The sequence below is a fragment of the Petaurus breviceps genome, unplaced genomic scaffold, assembly GCF_028583685.1.
Source record: "Petaurus breviceps papuanus isolate PSGF00001 unplaced genomic scaffold, PetGlider_PUasm1.0 177, whole genome shotgun sequence".
Taxonomy (NCBI): Eukaryota; Metazoa; Chordata; class Mammalia; order Diprotodontia; family Petauridae; genus Petaurus; species Petaurus breviceps.
Genome location: NW_027185776.1, coordinates 323,832 through 350,058, shown reverse-complemented (window position 1 = coordinate 350,058; position 26,227 = coordinate 323,832). Strand labels below are relative to the sequence as shown.

At 38.7% G+C, this 26,227-nt stretch overlaps 1 protein-coding gene across 7 annotated transcripts in view; it reads left to right on the top strand.

Annotated features, from left to right (window-relative positions):
• FOXN3 (forkhead box N3) overlaps nt 1-26,227 on the top strand; it is a 526,046-nt gene that overhangs the window by 190,355 nt on the left and 309,464 nt on the right. Inside the window, exon 1 of one of the 7 annotated variants that reach the window (XM_069085959.1) lies at nt 15,999-16,764. The exons of the other annotated variants lie outside the window; for them this stretch is intronic. The gene's annotated coding sequence lies outside the window, so the exon portion shown is untranslated. Of the gene's footprint in view, nt 1-15,998; nt 16,765-26,227 lie in introns of those variants that run through there. 7 annotated transcript variants of the gene reach the window in all.

The following is a 26,227-nucleotide window of genomic DNA, read 5'->3' as shown; positions in this document are numbered from 1 at the left end:
GAATATTATCATATACAGAGTATATGATATATGCACAGATAGATAGACACACGTACACAGAGTATTTACTAGGATCATAGTATTGAAATTGATCTAGAATTTGAATAGATCTTAGAGGTCATCCAGTATAATGTTCTTATTTACAAAAGAAGAAACTGAAGCTCTGTCAGGAGAGTCCATAGCTCTTCCATTTAATACATCTGAATGTAAACCTCAAGAAAATTCTACTAGAGACAGTTACATATTTTGTAAGTTCCCTCATCTGGCCTTTGACACTTTCTAGCAGTGCAACCCTGGGAAAGTTCCTTCATCCTGTTTGACTCAGTTTCCACATCTGTAAAAGGAGCTGGAGAAGGAAATGGCAAACCACTCCCCTGTCTTTGCCAAGAAAACCCCAAGTGGGGTCATACCAATGAAACGACTGAACAATAACAACGTTCCCTATATGTCTGTTCCCCTTTGTAATGACCTGTTATTGGAGAAGGAACTCTCCAATGATGTGCTACTCTATTAACATTGAGGTAACTTTCGTATTGTCGGGAGTGGTGCTGGCAATGGCAGGTATCCTTCCCCTGAGAGGAAAAGGTAGGTTTAAAAATAAAATGTCTTAAAAAGCTAATTGCCAATGTATTTCGCATATCCCACCTGACTCCTACATAGGAATGAATATTTTTACAAGGGCAACTTCCAGCACACAGTTGACCGAACCATTATGAGGTGATTGTCATTTACTTTAAGAAAATACATTCCTTAAAAAACCAAAAAACACACAACTGTTTAGATGTTTAAGTAAAGTTTCTATTTGAAATTTACAAAAGCCCAACGAAAACATAAGAATGGAACCATATGTTAAACCATAAACTGAAACATAGCTTAAGAAAAAAGCACAATGTATTGTATGTATGTATGTACAATATATATATACAATGTATGTATATATGAGTACAATGTATTGACAGTATCATCAACAATAATGGTGGCAACTGGAACTTGTTTAACTTTTTGAAGTTCATAAAATACAGACTGTCTGATTGGAGTTTCTAATAAAATAATAAAAAGCAAATAAAAATCTTATTTACTTCTGTGCCCCCTTCTGAGCTCTTTAAGAAAATGCAGGCCAAAGGTCTGTGCTTTAAAAGCACAGACCAAGTCCTGGTCATTAAAAAACAAACAAACCACCAAACAAAAAGAAAACCAAAACAAACCAGTAGCAGGACCTGGGATAGGAATTTTTATTTTTTGGTCTACTTTTGTAATTTCATTGATCCAGCTATAGGGAATTCCATTTACCACAGTAAATTGACAAGAGTTGCCAGAGGGCACTTAGCATTTAAGTCACTAGGGGCACTTGGTGACAGGAATAAATTAATATAGCACCTACTATGCAAGTACCTGTCACTATGCTAAAGGCCTTTTACAAATATTAAGTCCTTTGATCCTTATACACACTGGCTTCACTGTATCTATAGCGATGGGTCGTGTGTGGTAGATACTATTATTATCCCCATTTTACAGTTGAAGAAAAACACAAATGGACTTGCCTAAAGTCACACAACCAGGGAGTGTCTGAGGCTTGATTTGAACTCAGATCTTCCTGTCTCCAGACCTGGCACTCTATCTACCATATCGCCTGGCTTCCACCTTGATTTGCTTGACAAATACCCAGCAGAATAATCTTTCAGGGATCCTCTGAAAATTATGGAAATTGTAAGTATTTGTTAGAGGAGAATTCTCTTGGGTTTTTACAAAGCTGAAATGTAAGAAATGAAATGAAAGAAGAAACTATTAACTCTAGGGGAATATGAGCTAGTGATGTCCAATGAGAGTCTAGGGAGGGAAATGCTTAAAAATGAGACCTGTAAATTTGCTCTGTTGTTCTCTTTATAGCATAGGTATTTTAACTGGATTTGGAGGAACTGTATTATTTTAATATGTTAGTTATTAGGAAATGTAGACCATAAAATGCCTGTTTAACTTGGATAGGAATTGGACTGTGTAGGACAGTGCCAAAGACTGCAGGGTGCTAAATAAATGTTATTGATTAAGAATAAGATTTAGAAGGTAAAGGACAAAAGTACTCACAATAATTTCTGATATAGATATATACATACATACACATACATATACATATATGCACATACATATAAACGCATATATGTATACCATGTATATGCAGTGCCTTGTGGTTTAGAAAATGACTTATTTCCATTATGTCTTTTGAACTTTATAATAATCCTTTTAGGTAATGCAAATATTATTTTATTTTACATAAGAGGTTTTTAGAGGTCAGGTAACATTGGTTAGTGACAGGATTTGAACCAAGATCTTTTTGACTCTTGGGTGCTATCCTTTTTCTACTCCCACAATTATGCCTCTTCAGAGTATTAGGTCTCCTTAGTACCTTGGCATGCCAATGGTACATTTCCCCTGTATAACACCTTAGGGTCCCTGGAGAGAATACGAGGGCTCTGTGATTCCCTGGGTATGGGGAAGTCCTGGTGAGGCAGGGTAGAAACTTCTCTCCTGGGACACATAAGAAGATAAAGGACTTGGCCCCATATTTAAGTCAAAGGTAGTGATTTTGAAGCAAGGTCTTCCTGATTCCAAACCTAGCATGCCATCTGATAAACTGTGAGACTGAATTTTTCAATGAACATTTACTAAGTATTTACCATGTACAAAGCTCTGTGCTGTATACCATAGGGCATACAGAAGGGTAGGAACAATGATCTACATGGTCTCCTTATATAAAAGATACTACATAATATCATAAAATATTATGTATATACTATATATGTTGGGTTTAAAAAAAAACCACTCTAAACCAGAGGTTCCCAAACTTATTTGACCTATAATTCCCCCTCGAAATCTATTTTCTTTAACCCATTAATGGTTTTTTAAAATCTGCATCATTAAAAAAAAAATCATGACACATCTTAAATTTAATAATTTATTATAAATTTGTGGGGTTTTTCCTCCATTGAAATTTTGATGATACAGTATTACATCATGTAACCATATAGTATTGTATTATAAACAAATCATTATATGTACATATTCCTGCTAAAGCTTGCTGGACTCGCAACATGCTCTCCTGCCAATACTTGCTTGTTAAAACCTATCAGTGGACTTCACCACTTATCAGTAATAATTTGCATTTTGTGTATTTATTTGGAAAATAATGTAATCACTATGACTTTAACTCTGTTGCACAATAGACAAAACATGTATGAATGATTTTTCAAAAATTTCTTCTCTTCTTTCCTTATGTTTCCATCACCCCCTTATTTTTATTCAATGCCCTCCAATTGCACTTGAGGCTACAACCACCCCCTGGATCATTCCTGCACTCCCTTAAGGGGTGGTATTGGCCACTTTGGCAACCTATGCAATCAAAACAATAATCATTAAAGGAATAATATATATTTTAAAGAAAAAAACTTTTAAAAGAAATAAAAGGTACCTTTTCCACTATTCCTTTTATTTATTTGTTCTTATTTTTAAGAGATTAATTTTGGTTTTTGCACAGATCTTAATAGATGAACTTTAAATTTCTGATAAAATAAAAGTTTTTTGAGGGCAGGGACTGTTATATTTTTGTCTTTGTATCTCCAGTGCACACATATTAGGGACTTAATGAATACTTGCTGATGGATCATTTGATTAGAATACTCTGTGTTATGATTGTCCTCATCATAGTTAAAGTAAAAACAAAAAATGTGCTTGGGCATCTGTAAAATTCTGAAATTTTCTCAGTTGCTTATAATATAGATCAGGCAAGTTTGGCAACAAAGTCCATTTTAGGGGTGTGCTCCCTTCAGCAGCCAGTAGTGTCTGATTTTTCTGTTGAGTTCTTTCTATGACTACTTACTCCTCAATAATCACAGCTTTTTTTTTCTGTGCAACCTATTGTATCACCACGGCAATATTCACGATACTACCAGCAACTACGAATATGCTAGAGTAGTTCTGAATCATAAAATATAACAGACTTCCCATATAGAAGACAGAAGCAGAACCTTTATTCAGACACCAGAAAACCAAATCCCAACACTAGAAAAAAGAAAGTTATTTTTATTATTATTATTACACAGGGTTTTAACTTTAAATAGCTTTAAACTACACTAAGACTTTTGGACATTGCATAAATATGTATGTATCTATGTATATATAATAAATACATACATACATGTGTATCTGTATTTATGTGTATGTGTCATGCTGCTCAAAATATAAAAGTTCCTTTAATTTTTTTTTACCAAAATAGAATGAAGTAGCTTTGTATTTAATTCTCTCTTGATTTTTCTCCTTTCCATCTAATATTTAACTATTTTAGCTCGAGGTAGAGGTAATGAAATCTGCATACAGTACTCAATTACTTATTTAAAAGCCTGTTACTTCTCTTAGTGATTTGGGGGGATACTTTAGCAGGCCGAGACTTCACCATTTTTTGTGGATCATTTTTTGGTAGTTAGATCAAACCCATGAACCCCTTCTAAGAATAATGGTTTTTATATTTTGCTTTTTTTTTTTTTTTAGTGGACAGAAATTTTATTCTCTTTCTTCCTTGTCCTCCCCCAACCCCCATTTAAAAAGAAAGAAAAATAAAACCTTTGTAGCAAATAGGTATAGTCTAGCAAAACAAATAACAAATTCCCTTACAAGTCATGTCCCAAAATTATATCTCGGTCTGCAGCCTAAGTCCATTGCCTCTCTATTAACAATTAAGGAACTTATTTAATTATTGATCCTCCCAAATTGTGACTGGTTGTTGCATTGATCAGAATTCTTAAGTCTTTCAAAGTAGTTTGTCTTGACAGTGTTGTTAATGTAAAATTGTCCTTGTTCTCCTTGTCTCATTCTGTATCAGTTGATACAGTTCTTCTCAGGTTTCTCTGAAATTATCTGCTTCATCATTGGTTGTGTCACAATAGAATGTTTTTAAATAATTGAAGGAAGTGCTAAAATTCAGTTGCAAATCAGTGAAAATAAAAGATGTAGGTTTTTTCCCCACCTAAGTTCATGGACCCCCTGAAATCTGTCTCCCCCAGACCGCTTCTGTGAGCCCCATGTTAAAAACCCCTGCTGTTGAGTAACCCAAGATTTATTTGGTGATGTTTTCTAAAAGCTCCCATATTTCCTATGTTGAACCACGTTTGAACTCGGCTTGTGAACAGAATGTTAAGCTGATTTTATTGTCTCTATAGTATTGGACTCTATAAACACTGATTTGTTGTGTTGTTGAGTCATGTCATGGCCGGCAGTCATGTCTGACTCTTTGTGACCCCATTTTATTGGCAAAGAAAAATAAAATGATTTGCCATTTGCTTCTCCAGCTCATTTTACAGATGAGGAAACTGAGACAAAAAAGATTAAGTGACTTGCTGGGGATCACACAGCTAATAAGTATCTGAGTCTGGATTTCAACTTGGGTCTTTCTGTCTCCAGGCCCAGTGTTCTATCCATTATGCCACCTAACTGCCTCTTAAACAGCATTATGGCAGTATTAATCCAAATGATGACCTTCCCCTGTTCAGTGAGAAGATAGGCCTGTTGGTCAAATGGTATTCAGTATGACTTTTCCAGCATCTTCTGTAATCAATGTTTTCTATGTCTGTCTCACAGGACTGTTGTCCTGCTGATTAATGGTACCCAGGTGGCAAAGTGGATTGAGCACAGGGCCTGGAATCAGAAAGACCTGAGTTCAAATGTGACCTCAGTCACTTTACAACGTTTGGAAAGTGCTTTGCCTGGTTCCTAGAACGTAGTGGTTCTTGTCCTTTGTTCTTGCAGAGGACCAAAATGACATCACTATGCTAGAGTCAAGTTTCACTGTGTCTGACTCTGACTGATCGGACCAGTATGAGCTCGAAGTGTTCTACCACAAGTTGGGCACAAATAGTCTGTATAACTCTTTGGGGTGAATTCTCTAAATCTGTGCACCTTGTGTTTCTTTTGAGCTGTTTTAATTCTTCTGTGCTCATAGAGCACAACACCTTTTCCGATGTGGGCTAATGTCTCCTATGTCAAACAATCAATTCCAGAGTTCTTAAGAGAGACCTTAAGAGTGTCTTTGTATCACTTCTGACTACCATTTGAACACTTGCCTTGTATAAGTGCTATATAAATGTTAGCTATTATTATTATTAAAAAGGCAGTTAGGAGGTGCAGTGGATAGAGTGCAGGCCCTGTAGTCATGAAGATCTGAGTTCAAATTTGGCCTAAGACACTTTCTAACTGTGTGACCCTGGGCAAATCACTTAACCCTATCTACCCTAATTTTCTCATCTGTAAAATGAACTGGAGAAGGAAATGACAAACCACCCCACTATCTTTGCCAAGAAAATCCCAAACGGGTTCTCAAAGAGTCACATAATGACTAAATAACACAACAACAATTGTTATTATTTAGGAAAGCACATTAGACATGTTAAGACACTGCATAAATGTGAGTTCTTATTACTAGTTCTTCACAGGTATCACTGAGCAAGTACCATTTACTTAGCATTTTATAAGGTGCCCTAGGAAGAAGAAATCAGGTCTCTTGAAAAGGTTAAGAACTTTTTGATGAAGAAGCCCAATGCAGGAATCACTTGGAGAACAAAACAAGATCATTTGAATTTAATGCTAACTTTGGTGATAATAAGCAATAATTGCAGAAGAAAATGAAACAAAGCATTTTAAAAGCTCCTGCTATGTGCCAGGCCCCATGCTAAGCTTTTTACAAATATCTCATCTGACTCTTATAATAACTCTGGGATAGAGCATTGGGCTTGGAGTCAGGATGAAGGCTCATCTTCCTGAGTCCAAATCTGGCCTCAGTTAGATGTGTAACCCTGGCCAAGTCACTGAACCCTGTTTGCCTCAGTCCCTCGTCTGTCAAATGAGCTGGAGAAGGAAAAGGCAAACCACTCCAGTATCTCTGCCAAGGAAAAACCCCCTGTGGGATCATGAGCACACAACTGAAAGATTGAACAACAACTCTGGGAGGTAGGTTCTGGTATTATCCCCATTTTATGGTTGAGGAAACTGAGGCAGAGAGATTAAGTGACTTGCCCAGGGCCATAGAGATAGTGTCTGAGGCTGAACTTGAATTCATGTCTTCTTCCCTCTAGACCCAGTCCTTTAGCCACTATGTACCTGAGCTGACTCTGAAAGGAATTCAGAGAAGAACAGGAAAGTGCAAGAAAAAAAGTCTTATTGCAGTTCTATGCTTTAGGAGCTTAGAACTGGGATAAGACCTTTGTGACACCCTGTGTTGATCCCAGGTTAGGTAACTTGGTTTCTAGTACTAATCCTGCCCCTAATTATGTAGCTTTGGGTAAATTCCTTAATCTCTGTTTTCTTGCCTGTAAAATGAAATCTGAACCAGATGACTTTTAAGTTCCTTTCCAGGGCTTGAAGTTAGTGATTCTGTGTGTAGCTTCGTGGGCAGGGTGGGAAATGAGATAGGCCTTGAAGAACACCCATGGTTTGTGTGTATGGAAGGTGGGAACTGTCTCATTAGGAGTAAAAGGACTGCAGCTACGTAGGATCGTAGATTTTGAGTTGGAGGAGATATTGAGTTCATGGAGTCCAATCTCCTATTTTGACAGATGAGGAAACTGAGGCCTAGTTAAGTGATTTGCCCAGGATTACATGTATAGTAAGGATGTATCAGAAGTGGGATTGGAACCCAGGTCCTTTGACTCCACAATCAGATTTGATGTACTTCTCCACTAGATAACACAACTTTATTAGGAAGTAATGGGTGTGGGCCGCCTAGGTGGCACAGTGAATAGAGCACTGGCCCTGGAGTCAGGAGGATCTGAGTTCAAATCCAGCCTCAGCCACTTAACATACTTACTAGCCATGTGACTTTGGGCAAGTCACTTAATCCCAATTGCCCTCCCCCCAAAAAAAGTAATGGGTGGGGCAGTTAGGTAGCGCATTGAATAGAGCATCAGCCCGAGAGTCAAGAGGACCTGAGTTCAAATCCTGCCTTAGACACATAACACTTACTAGCTGTGTGACCTTGGGCAAGTCACTGTAAGGGTTATGGGATTTAAAGATCTTCCATGCCCTGTTGGACTTGCAGGAAGGGGTCGGACAAGAGGAAGTAGAAACCAAGCTAGAGTTCCTGCAGTGACTGGCAGCAGCAACAAGGGCCAGCAGGGACAGCAGTAGCAGCCTAGGTGGAGGCGGAGGCACGAACCCTTTTTTTGAGCCAGCCAGAATTTCTGCTAAGGACTCCTGCTGAGGACTGCCAGGGACCGGAGCTGCTGGGAGCGTGCTTCCTGGACACTGAGCAGTTGCTGTGAGTGGGGAGAGGAGGACCTTTGCCTGAGGTAGCCTGTTCTGTTTTGAAGGCTTGAGAATGTGGTTGTTTACTACGTTAACTACATGTGCCAATTTCATAACTACTGTGATGGCTTTGACTTTCTGGTTTTGGGACTCAGTTTTCTGGTATTTTAATAAATTTTGTAGCTTTATACCCCAGGTAGAGAGCCTGGTATATTTTGTGATTAATAACCACATCAGCATATTTATATTTGCTATAGACATTGTGAATATTGCATTGTTGATGCAGTCACTTGACCCCAATTGCCCTGCCTTCCCCCCTCCAAAAAGACAAAAAAAAAAATTTAATGGGAGTGGCAGATAGGTGGCGCAGTGAATAGAGCACTGGCCCTGGAGTTAGGAGGACCTGAGTTCAAATCTGGATTTAGACACTTGACACACTAGAGATAGTTAGCAGGACTAAAATCTATTGTTAGGAGTTTGGGAAACTGTTGTGCATGTGAGCTCTTGCTTGAGTTAAGTCCTGGATAAGGAGGAAAGAAGAAGGTCAGTGTAGGAAGAGAAGTCATCAAGTGACTGGACAGCATCCTGGATGTGTGCCAAAGTACTAACTCTGTGACAATCCCAGGACTGCCAGAGAAGCCCTTCTGTGCCAGTCACTAGGCTTCTTTTCTCATACTCATCTTCTCCTTTTAGACACTTGATTTTACAGTTATTGAGTGGTTAGTTGGTTGGTCAGGGTAACCAAGGAGCTGTCCCTGGTAGGGAACATTCCTTCCTGTTTAGAATAAATTATGAACCAATGCTGACCCTTCCTCATAAGTCATTTATTCAGTATTCATTTATTTATTAAGTCCCTGTTATGTTCCATATTCTGTTCTGGTCCCTGGAAATAAAAAAAAAAAACAATAATTAAATAGTCCTTGCCATCAAGCAGTTTTCAGAGGGAGTCTGGCCTAATACCTAGTATTTATAAAGCAGAGAGATGGAATGTTATGGATTGAAATGGCAAGCAGTCCCATCGGGTTTGAAAGTGGAATGAGTGAAAGGGAATGATTTTGATAGGGGGAAAAATTTATAATAAAATTCTTGAGGCAAAGCCCTAGACAACCTCTGGAATTGTTTTTTCTCTCAGGTATGGGCCATTTTCAAACCTAAAGCTTAGATGAGAGGTAACTAGATGGCCATGGGAGTGTTGAGCCTAAATTAAGGAAGACCTGAGTTCAAATCAGGCCTTAAATTTTTACTTTATGTGTGATCCTGGACAGGTTACTTTTTCTCTCTCTGCCTCAGTTTCCTCAACTGTAATATAATAACACCTACCACAGAGGTTTTTTAAAATCAAATGAGATATTATTTGTAGTGTTTAGCACAATGTTGGGCACATAGTTTGTGCTTAATAAATGCCTATTTCCTTCCCTTCCCCTCTAGAGCCCATCTTTATTTTTTATCCATAATAGATCTGGGAAGGCTTATTTTTTCGTAGGGTACCAGTATAAGGGGGAATTCTACCCTGATGCAGCCATCATTTGGAGGAGGAGGAACAGGTTTAATTTGACTGGGATCTGGCCTTGACATGGACTAAAATTTTACTCTGTAATGACTGTGGAATAAGGTCTTTGTAGGTGGCTATTTCTCAACAAATAAACCACAGACCTGAAAATTTATTTTTCACTTACTTCCTTTGCAATTCTTAGTGTGAATTAGAGTATCAAGAACAATGCCATTACTGATTTAGAGCATTTTTTCCTGTGTTGTTGATAGGTTGAATTTCTCCTTAGTTCATATCCTTTGACCGTTTATTTTTTTGGGGGTGGGGTGGGAGGGGAATGACTGGTATTATCATATATTTGTAAAAGTTCTTTATGTATCTTGGGTATCAGACTTTTTTTTCCTTTTTGGAGGGCAATTGGGGTTAAGTGACTTGCCCAAGGTCACATGGCTGGTTTTGGTGTTAGGTGTCTGAGGCTGGATTTGAACTCAGGTCCTCCTGACTCCAGGGCTGGTGCTCTATTCATTGAGCCACCTAGCTGCCCCGGGTATCAGACTTTTAACAAAGAAATTTGTTGCAAATATTTTTTCCTCAAACATTGATCTTCCTTTGTTTATGTAAAAGGTTTTCAATTTTATGTAATGAAAGCAATGAATTTTTTTCTTCTCTTGTCAATATTATTTTCTAAAGTCTATCTTGAATAGCTATCTTGAAGAGCTCTTTTCTCATCCATAGTGCCAAGAGGTATCTTCTTTTCTGTTCTTCTAGTTCATTTCCAAAATGACCTTTTATAATTAGGCCCTGTATCCATTTTTAGTGTTTTTTGGTATATGGTTGGATGTTAGTTTATACCTGATATCTGATAGATTACTTTCCAGTTTTCTTGAAGTTTTTTTTTTTAATAGTATGCCATTAACTCCAGTAGCATGGGTTTTTGTTTTTATTGTGTACCATGCTACTATGTGTGATTGCTTCTGGGTTTTCAGTACCTAATTTGTTATATTGATCAGCTATTTTGTTTTTTGTTTTTAACAAGTAGCAAATAGTTTGGATGATTACTGCTTTGTAGTATAGTCTGAGATTTGGTACATTTGGGCTCTCTTCCTTCCCACATTTTTTCATTATTTACCTTGAGATTTTTGACCTTTTGTTTCTCCAGATGAATTATATTATTCTTTTCTCATTCTTTAAAGTAATGCTCAGGGAGTTTGATTGGTAAAGAACTGAATCTGTAAATTAATTTAGGTACTATTGACATTTTATAATATTGGCATGACACAACCATGAGTAATTCATATATCTCTAATTATTTGTCTTTATTCCTACAAGTAAAGAGTGTTTATTTGCATAATTCTTGTTTCTGTCTTAGTAGATGGGTTCCCATATATTTTTTTACATTTGTTAGTTATTTTGTAGGTAATTTCTTTTTCTGTCTCTCCTTGCTAGGTTTTGTTAGTAATATACACAAAGGCTGATGAGTTTTGTGTGTATATTTCATATCTTCTTATTTTGCTGAAATTATTGGTTGAATTTTTTAATGGAAACTTTAGGATTCTTTAAACAAGCGATGTCAAACTAAAATAGAAATATAAACCATTTAAAAGGATCCCTGCCTGTGCATATTGGCTATATAAACTACATAAACCACATATTTATATTGTTAATGTTCTGTTGTATTTTTCTTTATTTTGTTAAGTATTTCTCAATATTTTAGATTTGTTTACAAGGCTGGCAAAGATTGATATATAAGTAGCATGGTGCTTAGGTGGTACAATGTGTATGTAGAATGCTAGACTTGGAGTAAGGAAGACCTGAGTTTGAATCATGTTCAGATACTCTGGGACCATAGGTAGGTCACCTAACCTATCCTGAGGTAAATACTGAACACTGAAGCACTATTAAATACCTTTTTAAAGAAAATCAGTATAAAGAGGCCTGAATTTGAGTCTAAGAGCAAGGAGCAAAGCTAGGGTCTAGTTCATTATACCACTAGCTAACTGGTTGTCAGTAAACAGGTATTAAGCACCTCCTCTGTACCAGGCACTGCGCTAAATCCTGGCGGATACAAAAAGAGGCAAAAGATAATCCCTGCCCTTAAAGGAGTTCACAAGCTAATGAACTTTGAGCAAACTAATTTAATTTAACAAAAATGTCTTAAACATGTATATTGTGCTTGACTCTGGGGAAAATGACACAGACTCCTCTCTGAAAGGACATATATTTTAGTTAGAGAAGAGACTTAGGCCTGGGAAAAGTGCTGTGAGAAGCTAGAAAAGTAAGAGGGCCCCCCACCTTTTTCTTTTGCCTTTTTTGGAGGGCAATTGGGGTTAAGTGACTTGCCCAAGGTCACAGGGCTAGTAAGTGTTAAGTGTCCGAGGCTGCATTTGAACTCAGGTCCTCCTGACTCCAGGGCTAGTGCTCTGTTCACTGCGCCACCTAGCTGCCCCAAGAGACCCTTCTTATTGTAAATTGGGAGGGGAAGAATCAGGGAAGTTTTCTTGGGAGGACTGGAGAACTGAGTTAGAAGGTCTTGCAATAGGTGACTATGGAGAGGGAATCCATTCCAGGAATGAATTCAAAACTATTACACTGGCTTGGAATGCACTTGCACCTTGTTTCCTTCAAATCATGACACCTTCTATGTGAACCATTTCCTGATCCTCTGCAGTTGCATGCCTGCCCATTTACCTTATTTTATGTTTTGTCTGTAATTATTTATGTCTATGTTGTCACCCCTGGTAGAATGTAAGTTCCTTGGGGGATCTGTCAAATCTGTGGATCTGTGCTTCGATGCAGATTGTCACCCAACTTACACATCTCTCTATGGGCAATTCTAGTCCATGTCCTTTCAGAAGTTTTCCAGGGAGTTCACTGAATGGGCTAGGAACCTGAGGCAGCTAGGTGGCTCAGTGGACGGTCGGAGCATTGAACCTGGAGGCTGGCCAGAATCGCATTCAAAACTGACCTCAGTACCACCCTGGACAAGTTGCTTTATCTTTGCCTCAGTTTCTTTATCAGTAAAATGGGGATTAAAAAAAAAAGCAACTACCTTCCAAAGTCCTGGGAAGATGAAATGAGATATTTGTGAGGAGCGAAGTACTATATAAATAAATGTTAGCTGTTATTGTTATGTGTAGTAGAAGATTAAAATTTTTTTTATTTTTTAAATTAATTTGTTTGTTTCCTTTTAGTTTTCAGGATTCAATTCCACAATTCCTTGAGTTTCACATTTTGTCCCCCTCCTCCCCTCCCCCCCATGGCATCATATATAAAGTATAGGATCTTTAAATACTTTCACATTATACATTAGTCAGGTTATAAAGATGGATTGTATCGGATGGAATGAAACATGGTAAAGAGGACATAAAACCAAATAAGAGAAGGAAAAAGATCAGGTATTTTGCTTCCACCTGGATATAAACTCAGTTCTTTCTAATTCTTTCTCTGGATGCACATATTTCTCTCCATCATGAGTCTTTTGGGATTGACTTATATCACTGTATTGCTGAGAAGAGTCCAGTCTATCAAAGTTGGTCATGACACATACGTTGTATCTGTAATTGTGTAGAAATTTCTCCTGGTTATAGTAGAAGATTTTTATTACTATTGTTCCCCCCCTGCCCCATACTGAACAAGCATCAGTGGTGGTCTGGCTATTCAGCTTCTTCTAAAAAATCAAATGAGATAATATTTGGTCATATGTTACAGCCTGCTCACATCCACCACATGTCTATTCATTGCCCACTGTTATGATAATCATTTTTTAGTTCTTTGGAGGTAGTGGTATTGCATATCTTGCTGCCATATAGCAACACCAGTAGAATTGTTAGTATTTTTTTTTTAAATAGTCCTTGGCTTTCATAGGAAGTTTGGAGTCATTAGAGGAGCTTTGTAATTTCCTGAAGGCAGTTCAGTGCGTTCTTCCCCTTTTTTTCCCACTCTGGGCCCAAATTAAACTTCTGTACTTTCTACCCCAGATCTACTAAGGGATATTAAAAAAAACAACAACATTAAATTATGGAGGCCATTTGCCTCATAGAATTTAAAATTCCACATGTCTGTGTGTATTAATAAATGTATATTATATATATATATACATACATACACACATATCTCACTATATATATGGAGTGCTGTGTGACACATGTACAAATATTTATAATGTTAGGTTGAACATTAGTGTTTAAGTATATATAATTTGAGGTCTGAGGAAGGAAAAAGATCATTTTTATCCGGTGAGGGTTATTTGTGGGGAAATAACAAAAGCCATTCTAGAGAATATATCTTAAATTTCAGAGGATTTAAAGCTGGGCAGAATCTTAAAGATCGTTTAATCCAACTCTGTTATGATACAAATGAGGAAGCTGAGACCTAGGGAAATTAAATAACTTCTCTAAGGTCACATTAACAAGATGCAAAGCCAGGATTTAAACCCAGCCCTTCCAAGTCTATATCTAGTGTTCTTTTCACTGGATCCTTTTTTCCTTGATAACCCATCATGGATCTGTTGTCCAAAATTTATCTGAATCTTTCTTCAACCCGCTTGTATTTCTAGTCTCATTCCCCACTCTTCCAGGAAGGAGATTTGTATGGTCTTTCCCCTTCTTATTTTTATATCATTATTAATTACTTTTGCACAGTGTATTTGACACACAGTATTTAATATGTGGTTGTTTATTGACTTTTTGTAAGCCTTTGACTTTGTGTCCAGAGTCACCAAATGTCACAGATAGAAGGGACCTCAACTCATAGGATGTTACAAGGTAGAACATGGTCTTGGATCTCACGGGGCTTCAGAACACAGAATGTTAGAGCTGGTAGGGGCGTTAGAACATAAACTATTAGTCTTCAGAGCCAGAAAGGGTATTGAAACATGAGATGTGGTAGATCTGAACTGGGAGGGGTCTTATAGTTCATTCGGTTCTACTCCAGCATTTTACAGAGGGAGAAATTGACTCTCGAAGAGGGAAAATGAGTTGACCAAGGTACATTTAAGTTGGATCATGAAAGGGATGGGCACACTTTCAAAGAGGCAGAGGTCGAGGGGAGAAGAAGCATGATGGAACATATTTTCTTTGTTACTCAGTAGCGTTTTGTTCCAACTGAAAGATGAATTCCGGGGAGATACAGCACACCAGGCTCTGGAAATGAGGATTGGGATGCATTTTAGAGATGAAACAAATATATATCAACCTCTGGAATTTTTCTCCACTGTCACAAGCCCTTAAAAAAACACTGTGCCATTTGACTCAGACAGAAGCATCCCCTTGGTATGCTACTAAGATAATTGCTTCACTGCCACTTATGTGTGAGTATGTTTGCACTTTGAATGTTTATGGATTTAACTAATGGCTATGGATTTCCACATTTGCATAAGGAGCTAATCTAGTGAATAGGAAAGCAACTCTTAGCCTTTTTTGAAGATATGCTTCTGAGGTACAGTCTAGACACACTTAGTAATAGTGAAAGCAACAGGTCACTTTCCATAATCCTGACGGTACAGTAGAGCACTGGATGAAGAATTTGCCCAAGAACTAATTACATGGCATAGGCATCTCTTAATGTTCCTACTGTCTGTCCATCAGTGGAAAGATAAAAGGCACAGTTCCTGCCTTCGAGGAGCTTACAAACCTACTAGGGGAGATTTAGCTTGTTTAATAATAATGTTAGCAACAATTCAGATTTATACTGGGTGCTCCCAAAATCTTTGGGCATTTTAATTGGCTAAGTGGCTTAAAAACAGCAGTAAGAGTTTTGGGACACTCTGCAAGTTTTAATTACATAAAACCACCCTAAGAATTTGGGATACCCGGTATAGTTTTACAATGTGCATTATATACATTACCTCATAGGTCTGGTACAAGGTAGAAGGTACTAGGAAGAAGCCAGGTTGTTTAATAGATAAGAGTGGTGGATTGAGGTCCAGGAAGGCCTGCATTTAAATAATGCTTCTGACACTAGGTCTGTAACCATGGACAAGTTACCTTTGTGAACCTCATTTTTTTTTCTTCTGTAAAGTGATTTACTAATATCTGTAGTATTTTTCTTTCTTTTTTGGGGGGGAGGGCAATTGGAGTTAAGTGACTTGCCCAAGGTCACACAGGTAGTAAGTGTGTCAAGTGTCTGAGGCTGCATTTGAACTCAGGTCCTCCTGATTCCAAGGCTGGTGCTCTATTCATTGTGCCACCTAGCCACCCCTGTAGTATTTTTCTTAACAGGATTATTGTAAGGAAGGCTCAAATGAAATTATGTATATGGGACCTTAAAGCACTATGCAAATGCTGCCTTCTTCCTTTTTTTTTTTCCTCCCTGCCTGGGAAGGAAAGAGTTAGGTCTAGACAGAATGTTCCCCCAAAATCTGAGGTCAAGTCACTTTCATTTCTGGTCCTGACATTCCTCATATGTAATTTGAGGAGGCTGGACAGGCAGATGAGCCCAAATGGTTCTTCTGACCATGAGCTCTGACATTATAGAAATCAAACTTAAGTGTCTAGATTTTGAATCTTAAGTGTTTTCTCTGTTTTGCCGCTAACGAATGGCTCAGATGCCATCAGTTTCCCCTTCGGCAAACCTGACGTCACTTGTGTCCTCCTTGGGAAAAATCAGGAGCTGGGTGTGGAGCCCTGCCTGCCGGAAGCTCTGTGGTTTCCCACCAATGAACTGTGAGGTGAACTCACTCGTTAGACAGGTTATTGGGGCTGGACATGTGACAGTCTTTTCAAAGCTGTATTTTTCCAACACCCCTTAGCTATGAGAAGTACAGGAATCTAGTCGGGTGGAGAGATCCTGAGAAGTTGAGACTTGTATGTGAGGTTGTTTCTGATTTTTCCATTACTTTGGGCCTTTAAAAAAAAAAGTTACTTGCCAACTGGCCAAAAGGGCCCTGAAACACTGCACAGACGATGGAAAGAAAAAAGTGACTTCCTACTAGATTGAGGAACTTGGAAGGAAAAAATAGTCTAAGTACATGGAGGCAAACCAGATTGCTGTCGGTAGGTGGCAAAGTACTTTACTATAAATATTGCAAGAGGCTTCTTTCTTTTTTTTAAATCACTTTGCATTTCAGATGACTGAAATGACTTCTTGTGCTACAAATCTGAAAACAAAGTGGAAGGGGTATCCTTACGTGGAGAAAAAAAGTTTGGCTCTACATCAAATTTAAAGTGGAAGTCCCAATCTTGGCTGGATCCCCTTGTTTAGTATTATTTCATGCATGTTATATAAGGTCTTGGAGACCATTCAGTTTGCATGGTACAGTGTAGAGGGGGCTGGATTTGACATGAGAGAATTTACCTTTAGATTCCAGCTCTTCCATTCGTGACCTATAAGATCTGGGAGCAAATCATTTCACTTCTGAGGTCTTTTTTCCTTATTAGAAAAATTAGGGGGATTGGATTACATCATTGGTGTCAAACTCAAAAGACATAGGGGCCCACTAAACCCTCCAGGCCCCATATTGACCTCATCTTAAAATGGAATATTTTAATTTATTTTGTTACATATTTCCGAATTTCATTTTAATCTGGTTTGGGCCCACACTTGGGAATGTTGTAGACTCCATATGGGCCAGTGAATGTTTGACATCTCTCAACTAGATGACCATTTGGGAATTTGTGATAATGCAGTACTTGCAGTGATCCCAAGAGGTATCCACAATAGCCAAATTTATTTTCATTTCCTTACTTTTGCTTTTGTCTATTCAACTGTTATCCTTTAGATATGACTTTGTGATTGCATTGTATGGTTTTGTTTTGGTTTTTTTGAGATTATTCTTTGCAATATATTTTAGAGAGCAGTATGGTACAATGTAATATGAATTGGATATGAATTGTCACTCTGCCATTTAATGTGTCTGCTACCTCACATATGTCACTTAAATTCTCTAGGTCCTGGGGGCAGCTAGGTGGCGCAGTGAATGGAGCACTGGCCCTGGAATCAGGAGGACCTGAGTTCAAATGTGGCCTCAGACACTTAACACTTACTAGATGTGTGACCTTGGGCAAGTCACTTAACCCATAATTACCCTGCCTTCCCCCCTCCAAAAAAGAGAAAAGAAAAAAAATTCTTTAGGGCCTCAGCTTTGTCACTTGTAAAATGGGAAGGCTGGTGGAGATGATTTCTAATGCCCTTTCTAGGTTCAAATCTATGAACCTTTAGATTTAGAGCTGGAAGATCCTTCAGAGGCCATCTATTCCAACACCTGAATTTTACAGATAAGCAACTGAGGCCCTTGGAAGTTAAGTGACTTTCTGAGGCCACACAACTAGTATGTTTGGTGGACATAGGATGTTTAAAAAAAAAAAAAGCCAACAGCCCAGGAATAGCTTATGCAGTGAATAGACCAAACATGTTAAAAACACATGTTACCTGACCACGTGGTGGTGGTGGTGGGGATTTCTTTTACATGTGTTCTAACTTTTTCTTTCCTGGAAATAGATAGTAAGATTTAAAAATTATCTTAGGATTTTAAAAACATGGACTGCTTATGCAAACAGTTATTCTGCTTTTAGTAACAACATCAGTAGCAAACATTATGGTTTATAGAAACAGAAGAGTTTAAAGTCTCTATTTAATATCAAACAGGAAACAGAAAGTTATCTTCAGCCATGTGGCGGGCTATTTTCTCCCCCTCAACAAACCTGCCGTGTTCTGTTTATCAGGGTCCCTCAAGTCTCCGGGAAATATTCTTTCTTAGATTTGGTTTGCAGATCCTAAGTTTTCCTGGCAGTCCCAACTGCAGCATGACCCGTGGAGGGTGTTTTGCAGCAAACAGTTAATTGCTGGAGTTCAGTCTAAAGCTTTATAAATGCTTGAGAATGATTTGCTCTGTTTTACCCCCTCTTCCCATTTGTGTCAGTGGTGCCAGTCACCCAGGACACGCACATGAATATTCTTTCTGAAGACCTAGGATTCATTTTAAGGTCAGCCTTCAATTTTCAAAGAATATAATTTGCCACTATATATAGAGCTTCATGATTGCTTCTAATAACTAATGTGGGGGGAAGGGGGGGCTCAACAGAGAAATAAATGCCTAACAGCTGTGTCTGTTTAAACTTGATTAAAGGCGGTTTAAAAAAAAAGTAAACAAGTACAGAGGAGACAATGGGAATAGAGAAAGACAAGTATCTCTTATTGTGAAAAGTTTTACAGACAGAACTTGGGTCTACTTAGGAGGCCTGAGATGTCTGTGTTTAAAGTTTACTTTGCTGTTTGTCTTGAGTGGGATCAGTGTTGTAGTGAATAATTTATAGCCAGCATGAATGAGCTCATTAGTCACCTTTTCAGACTTTAACTGAGTTTCGTGGTTGTCATTACACCAGCCTTCTGTTCAGCCACTGAGCAAAATGACAGTTTGGCAGTTGGCTGCCTGTCCTAGGGCAGGCTGCCTCCTTTCAGGTCTCCCTTGCCTTTTGTGTGCTATTGAAACCTTTTTCTTCTGACCCTGGGCTGGTCCAGTAAGTCTCAGTCTTCAGATGGTTTTGCTACTCCGACTTCAGATGACATGTTTTTGACAGAAATCTTTAAAAATGCTCTCTCCCTGCTAGGCAAGATTAGGTGGAATGAGATGATCTCTAGCCCGTCCTCCCCTAGAATATAGGTTTTCTTTGGACTGTGTTTGATATTGTGTCCTGAGGTCACTTGAAAACACAGAAACTAGGTAGCAATTCTGTCTAATAGAGTGCCCGAGTCTTTTTGGCAGGTAAGAGCATTACGGTCATGAGTGTGCTTCAGTGAAAGCATGTTAAAGCTCTGAAAACTGGTATGACTTTGGATTAGCACTTTGCAGCAAATTAATCAGTTTGGATCATCACAATTCAGAACAAGACCAGAAAGGTGGAGGTAGACAAAGGTCTTGCTTGGCCCTAGGATTTGGAAATTATTTTTAACTCTCCATTTCATCTCTGGACCCTTACATTGTACAGCACTTAAAATTTGGAGACTGATGTGGAATGGTAAGCCCAGGATCTAGGACGGGCATGTTGGAGGCAGATAGCAGTAATGTGGAGGGAATTGTCAGGATGCTAAATGCCTCATACCTTTTGAACTTGGTTATGGAGGCCTTTAGATGGGTATGATATAATACTACCTTACATTAACAACAACAAAAGACTAAACCGCCCTCAGTTTAAAAAAAAAAAATGGTGGTATTCCCACCACTGGCCAGGGACCAGACCCTTCTGGCAGGGTACCTAGTATTGACCCATCCTGCCCCCAGACATCTTGTCTGAAGACCGAGAGAGAGTGAAAGTCTTAGTATCATGGGTGTTCCAGTATGTAGAAGCACTTTTTATTGGCTTCTGTCATTGACATGGGCAGCACCTCCTTCTGAATTCTATATTGTTAGTCAGCAGGCCTAACAATGTCTGTGGCAAGTAAGAAAAGATAATTCTGTGCTCTACTGTGAATAAAATAGCCAAATTAAAAAGCAAGCTTTTTTTGAGGAGGTAGGGTATTGGATCCAATTCTTTGAAAATAAGCAATCACAGGTTTTTTTTGTTGTTTATTTTGTTTTGTTTTTTGGTCTTTTTGGAGGGGGGAAGGCATGGCAATTGGGGTTAAGTGACTTGCCCAAGGTCACATGGCTTAAGTGTTAACAAGTGTTAAGTGTCTGAGGCTGGATTTGAACTCAGGTCCTTGGTTTCACTCCAGGGCCCATGCTCTGTTCACTGCACCACCTAGCTGCCCCAGTCATGTTTCTTTAGGTACAAAAATGAGGTGCTCTTTAACTCTACCCATAGAGAGAATTATTCAATTACCAGACTATCAGTGATCAAATTTATCTTATATATTGATTTTTTGGGTACATAGTTTACATGTTGTCTCTCCCATTAGACCTTGAGCTCCTTTAGACTCTTTTTTGTTTTTGTCTTTTAAACTTTTCTTTGCATCCCCATAGTTCAGCACTGTGCCTTTGGAACATAGTGCTTTATAAATGTTTATTGACTGAATGACTGACCGAGAATTTGCAATTCTGTTAGCTACTTCCTCTAGAATTATATTAACATTTCTGTGCTGCTTAAGGATCACCAAGCTTCACTCTAGGAGGTAGATAATGAAAGTATTATTAGCCTCATTTGACAGATGAGGACACTTTGGCATAGAGAGGCAAATTGGCCTGTGCTGCTTTGTAACACAGTAACACAGCTAGAAAGTGTTGGAGGCAGAACCGTATGCGCCTTCCTTGGTAACTTGAATCTTACACAGTATTCAAGTGACCAGTCACTTGCAACCACACTTTGACGCTTGAGGGTACAGAGGATTTGCACCTGAACTGCAGTATTCTTTAATAAGTAGAGGGGAAAAATCTTGGGGGTTTTCCCCTGAAATATTTATCACTTAGGAGAATTTCAGTCCAAAGAAAAGTCCTGGTGAACTTTGACCAGTCTAGAAGAGGATCGTTAGTTTGCCTTTAATATTTCTGCATCTGGCCCTATCAATTCTGTTGTAATTCAACACTAGTTGCTGATGGAATGATTCTTAGGTGGATATTTGTTGTGCCTTTCAGCCCAGCAGGGAATAATCCAGACCAAATGAACTCAATTCGTTACTGTTTTCCAGAAAGTTCATCAAAGTTAGATCTTTCCAAAGGGAAGGTTTTGCTTGTAAGGATTGACTAGTTTCCCTCACCCTCCTACAAAGAAAATAAAGTGAGAGAAGTTTGTTTTTTGGCATTGTTAACACTTTGGCAGGCTCATTTACAGAGACCCATGAGACTCTGGGACTTGGTGTACTCACTGAAAAAGGCAATAAAACCTCTTGAAAACTTCAAAAAAGGAAAAAAGTTATTGGGATTTCTTTCCTGTGGAGGGCTATGGACTTACATAGATAAAAAGTTTTGAGAAGGAAGGCTTTCCAAGAGCATTATGATTATTATGATTCCTTTTTTTTTTTTTTTTTGCTTTTTGGAGGGGGAAGGCAGGGCATTTGGGGTTAAGTGACTCGCCCAAGGTCACACGGCTAGTAAGTGTTAAGTGTCTGAGGCTGGCTTTGAACTCAGGTCCTCCTGACTCCAGGGCCAGTGCTCTATTCACTGCACCACCTAGCTGCCCCTGGCATTATGATTCTTGTTGGGTGAAGCAGTCAGTCAATAAATATGCTCGATCACCCACTTTGCACCAGGCAAAGAGCAGGCACAAGAGCAGTACAAGACAGAGAGTCCCCACCCTCAAGGAGATAAAGATTGGTTGGCACTTGTAATCTAATGTTTCCCTTTTCTATTTTTGTTCTTCCTTTAAAAAATTTATTGATAATTTTGTTTTTATATCACTTATATTTCCATATGTATCCCTCTACTCTTTCCCTTTTTTTTAAAAAATTTGATTTTGCATTTTGGATGGGAGAAGAGCAATTGGGGTTTAATGACTTGCCCAAGGTCACACAGCTAGTTTTTGTGTTAAGTGTCTGAGGCTGAATTTGAACTCAGGTCCTCCTGACTCCAGGGCTGGTGCTCTATTCACTGTGCCACCTAGCCACCCCATTCCCTTTTGTTTTGATTACAATGAAAACAACCTACCATGCTGATCATAAGATGAACTAAAAATACCACTTTGGAAGGAAAAATATGCTGATATTTGTTTCTTTTCAAGTACCTTTAGGTTCACAGATTTAGATCCATCCTCAGCCCTTCTCCATTCCTTCTCCACATTGGTTGGGATAGAGGAGCAAGCCCTGAATATAGACTCCAGAACCTGATTTTCAATTCTGGATCTGTAACTATCTGTGGGTTGCTGGGCAAGGAAGGCATTTTATCTCCCTGTCCCTTAGTTTCTTCACCTGTAAATCAGGGGATTGACTGGATGGCTGCTAAGTACTCTTTCAGGTTCTAGAGCTCTGATCCTCCAGTGTCTCCATCTCTCTCTGAGTGATCTCACCAGCTTCTGTGGGTTCAGAGGTCATCTCAGATCTTCCTATCAAACTCATCTTTGCAGAGCTCCAGTTCTGCATTTCCAATTGCCTGCCAGATGTATTCTCATGAACAGCCTGTGTCATTGTTCAGTCTTTTTAGTTGCATCTGATTCTTCATGACCCCATTTGAGGTTTTCTTGGCAAAGATACTGTAGTCTGCTCTTTCCTTCTCCAGCTCACTGTACAGATGAGGAAACTGAGGCAGACTGGGTTAAGTGACTTGCCCAGGGACACACAGCTAGTAAGGCTAGCTTTTGAACTCAGGAAGATCTTCCTGCTTCCGTATAGGCATGCTATCCACTGTACCACGTCGCAAACTTTGCATGTCCCAAACTGAACTTCTGCCTTTTCTCACAAACCCTCCTCTCTTCCTAACTGATCTATGTATCTCAAAAGCACCACCATTCTTCTAGTCATCCAGTTCCCAAATACTATTGTCGACTCTTCACTCTCACTTATCCCATATATCCAGTTCCTTGACAAATCTCATCAGTTTTTTCCTCCTCAGACTCTCTCAGGTTCATGTCCACTGTCCTGGTTCCCGCCCTTATCACTTGTACTACTGAATTAACCTCCTAATTGGTCCCCCTGGTTCCAGTCACCCCCTCCCCAGTCCATTCTCCACACACTTTCCAGACTGATAGTCTTAAAACATAGGTCTGACCATGTTACTTCACTGCCTAAGAAACCTCAGTGACTCCCCATTGCATCTGAGATAACATACAAGCTTCCATGTTTGATATTTAAAGCCCTTTACAATCTGGCCATAGCCTTCCTACTTTTCCAGACTTATTGGCTTTTACTCCCCTGCATGTTCTCTTATGGTCCAGTCTATATAGTCAGTCACTTCATTTCCCTGAGACTCAGTTTCTTTTTTTGGGAAATGGAGAAAATATCTGTTTGTACTGCTTACTAATATTAGAAAGCTAGGTGTTTGGGGCTGCTAGGTGGCACAGTGAACAGAGCACTGGCCCTGGAGTCAGGAGGACCTGAGTTCAAATCTGGCCTCAGACACTTGACACATTTACTAGCTGTGTGACTTTGGGCAAGTCATTTAACCCCAATTGCTCTCAAAAAAAAAATAAAAAAAAAAGAAAGCTAAGTGATCAGTGGATAGAGTGCTGAGCTTGTTTGCAGGAAGACCTGAATTCAAATCTGGCCTCAGTCATTTAGTAGCTGTGTGACCCTGAGCAAGTCACTTAATTGCTTAGGTTTTTGCCTCAATTTTCCTCCATTCTAAGATGGTATTATCAAATACTACTTACCTTACAAGGTTGTTGCAAGAAAAGCTTTTGTAAACCATAAAGCATTATAGAGATAGAAGAGCTATCAGAAGGAGCTATAAAAATGTTAGCTGTTATTCTAGTGGGTACTCCCTATTTCTGATTTGCAGGTCTTGTGTAATCAGGAGGTGAGGCAGGAACATAGGAGAGTTCTATACACATAGAGCCTTAGCCTGACAGAATAATTACATTATGTTTGGGTGTGAGAGAAGCCAGATATGTATAGACTAGTCTGGAGATAGAAGGCTTAATTTAAAAAAAAAAAAGCAAAATCATTTAATTCAACCTTATATTTGGACCCACATGGGAATTTATAGAAAGTTTGGTAGTAATATCATAGATACTGTAAGCCTGTTCACATCAGTACAATAGAATCCCTAATGGGAAATACAGTGTTTATTATACTAAACAGCTCTCCAGTTGACTCAAAACACCAACACTTTGAGAAAGGTATAATTTTGTCCCCACTGATTGATAAGATTTTTAAGCCTTTTGTAAAAAGCTCTGCAAGGATACTTATTTTCCCATAAGCTGTCTGCACTGATTCTGTGGAATTTTCGCAAATTGTTTCATGAGTACAGTACATGAGAATATGAGGAATGCTTAAAATGAAAGGGTAAGCTTCCCTTAGGACGATGGGGAAATTCAAGTGGAGGCCTGCCATTTTTAAGATGGAATAGAACTGTAATCTAGTCTGAATTTACTTATTCATTTAATTCAAGAAGCATTTATGAAGTACTTACTATAGGCTAGGTACTGAGGAAAATAAAGACAAAAGTAAAAACAGTTCTTGCCCACAGGGAGCTTACAGTTCTGCTGTATATTATTCACCAGTACTCTAGACCAGAGGTTCCAAACTTATTTGGCTTACCACCTCCTTTAAAAAAAAAAGTACTCAATGTCTCCCTGGACATTTAATGTTTTTTTCCCCCTGGAAATTTACGCCATTTCAAAAACATATAAAGTATTTTTTCAAAAAAAGACACATCAGACTTGGCTCTTCTCAGCAATGCAAGACTCTAAGATGCATGGTGGAAAAGGCTATCCACATCCAGAGAAAGAATTATGGAGTCTGAATGCAGATTGAAGCAAAATATTTGCTTTTCTCTCTCCTTTTTATTTTGTTTTGTTTCTTCTCTCTCGAGATTCATTCCATTGGTTATAATTCTTCTTTATAACTTGACTATTGTGAAAGAATGTTTAATGTGAGGGTATATGTAGAACCTATATTGAATTGCATGCCCTTGGAGGGGTAGGGGAGAGCAGAGTAAGGGGAAGAAAATTCAGAACTCAAAAACTTGTGGAACTGAATGTTGTAAACTAAAAATAAATTTAAAAGGAAAAAAAAAACTGACAAATTTAAATTTAATAATTTATTGTAAATTTGTGTCCCCCCCTTCCCTCAATGAAATTTTGATGACACAATATGTAACCATGTAACTGTATCCTATTGTAAATAAGTCGTTTACATGCACATATTCCCACCAGTGCATGCTGGACTTCCTGACAGTGTGGGACATGCTCTTCTACCAACACTTACTTGTTAAGACCTGTCAGTGGACTTGACCACTGCTCCATTATAACTTGCATTTGGTGTGTTTATTTGGAAAATAATGTAATCACTACAACTTTAACTCTTTTACACAATAGATGAATCAGGTATGGACAGTTTTTCAAAAATTCCTTATCTTCTCATATATCCTTATGTTTCCACCACCTTCTTATTTTTATTCACCTCCCCCCACCCTATCATTCCAGTGTCCCCCCTCTCCCCGTGGGTGGTATTGAGCACTTTGGAAACCTCTGTGAGACATTCTCTTCTTTTCCATTTAACCAGGGAAGCCATCTCTAACTACTCGGAATCCACCTTGATTTTCTACCAGCCCTGAACTATTAGACTCTGGATCATATTACTTGCAATATTGGTTCATAGTGTTTTCTAATCATTTCATTTGTGCCAATCTTGTCTCCCCAACTAAATCATAATCCCCTTCTTGAGGGGCAGGACACCTTGTGTACATCTCATATGTTCCAGTGCTGGGTCCACAGTAGATGTTCGTTAATTTTTTTTTTAAGCAATCAGGGTTAAGTAACTTGCTCAAGGTTATAAGGCCAGTTATTTCTGGGTGTGGTTCTGAGTATCTGAGCCTGGGATCTGATCTCCAGGTCATCCTGACACGACACTGGAGCCGGTGCTCTTACTCGCTGAGCCACCTGGCCACCCCAATGTTCGTTACTTATTGACAGAATGGAATGACTGAATCAG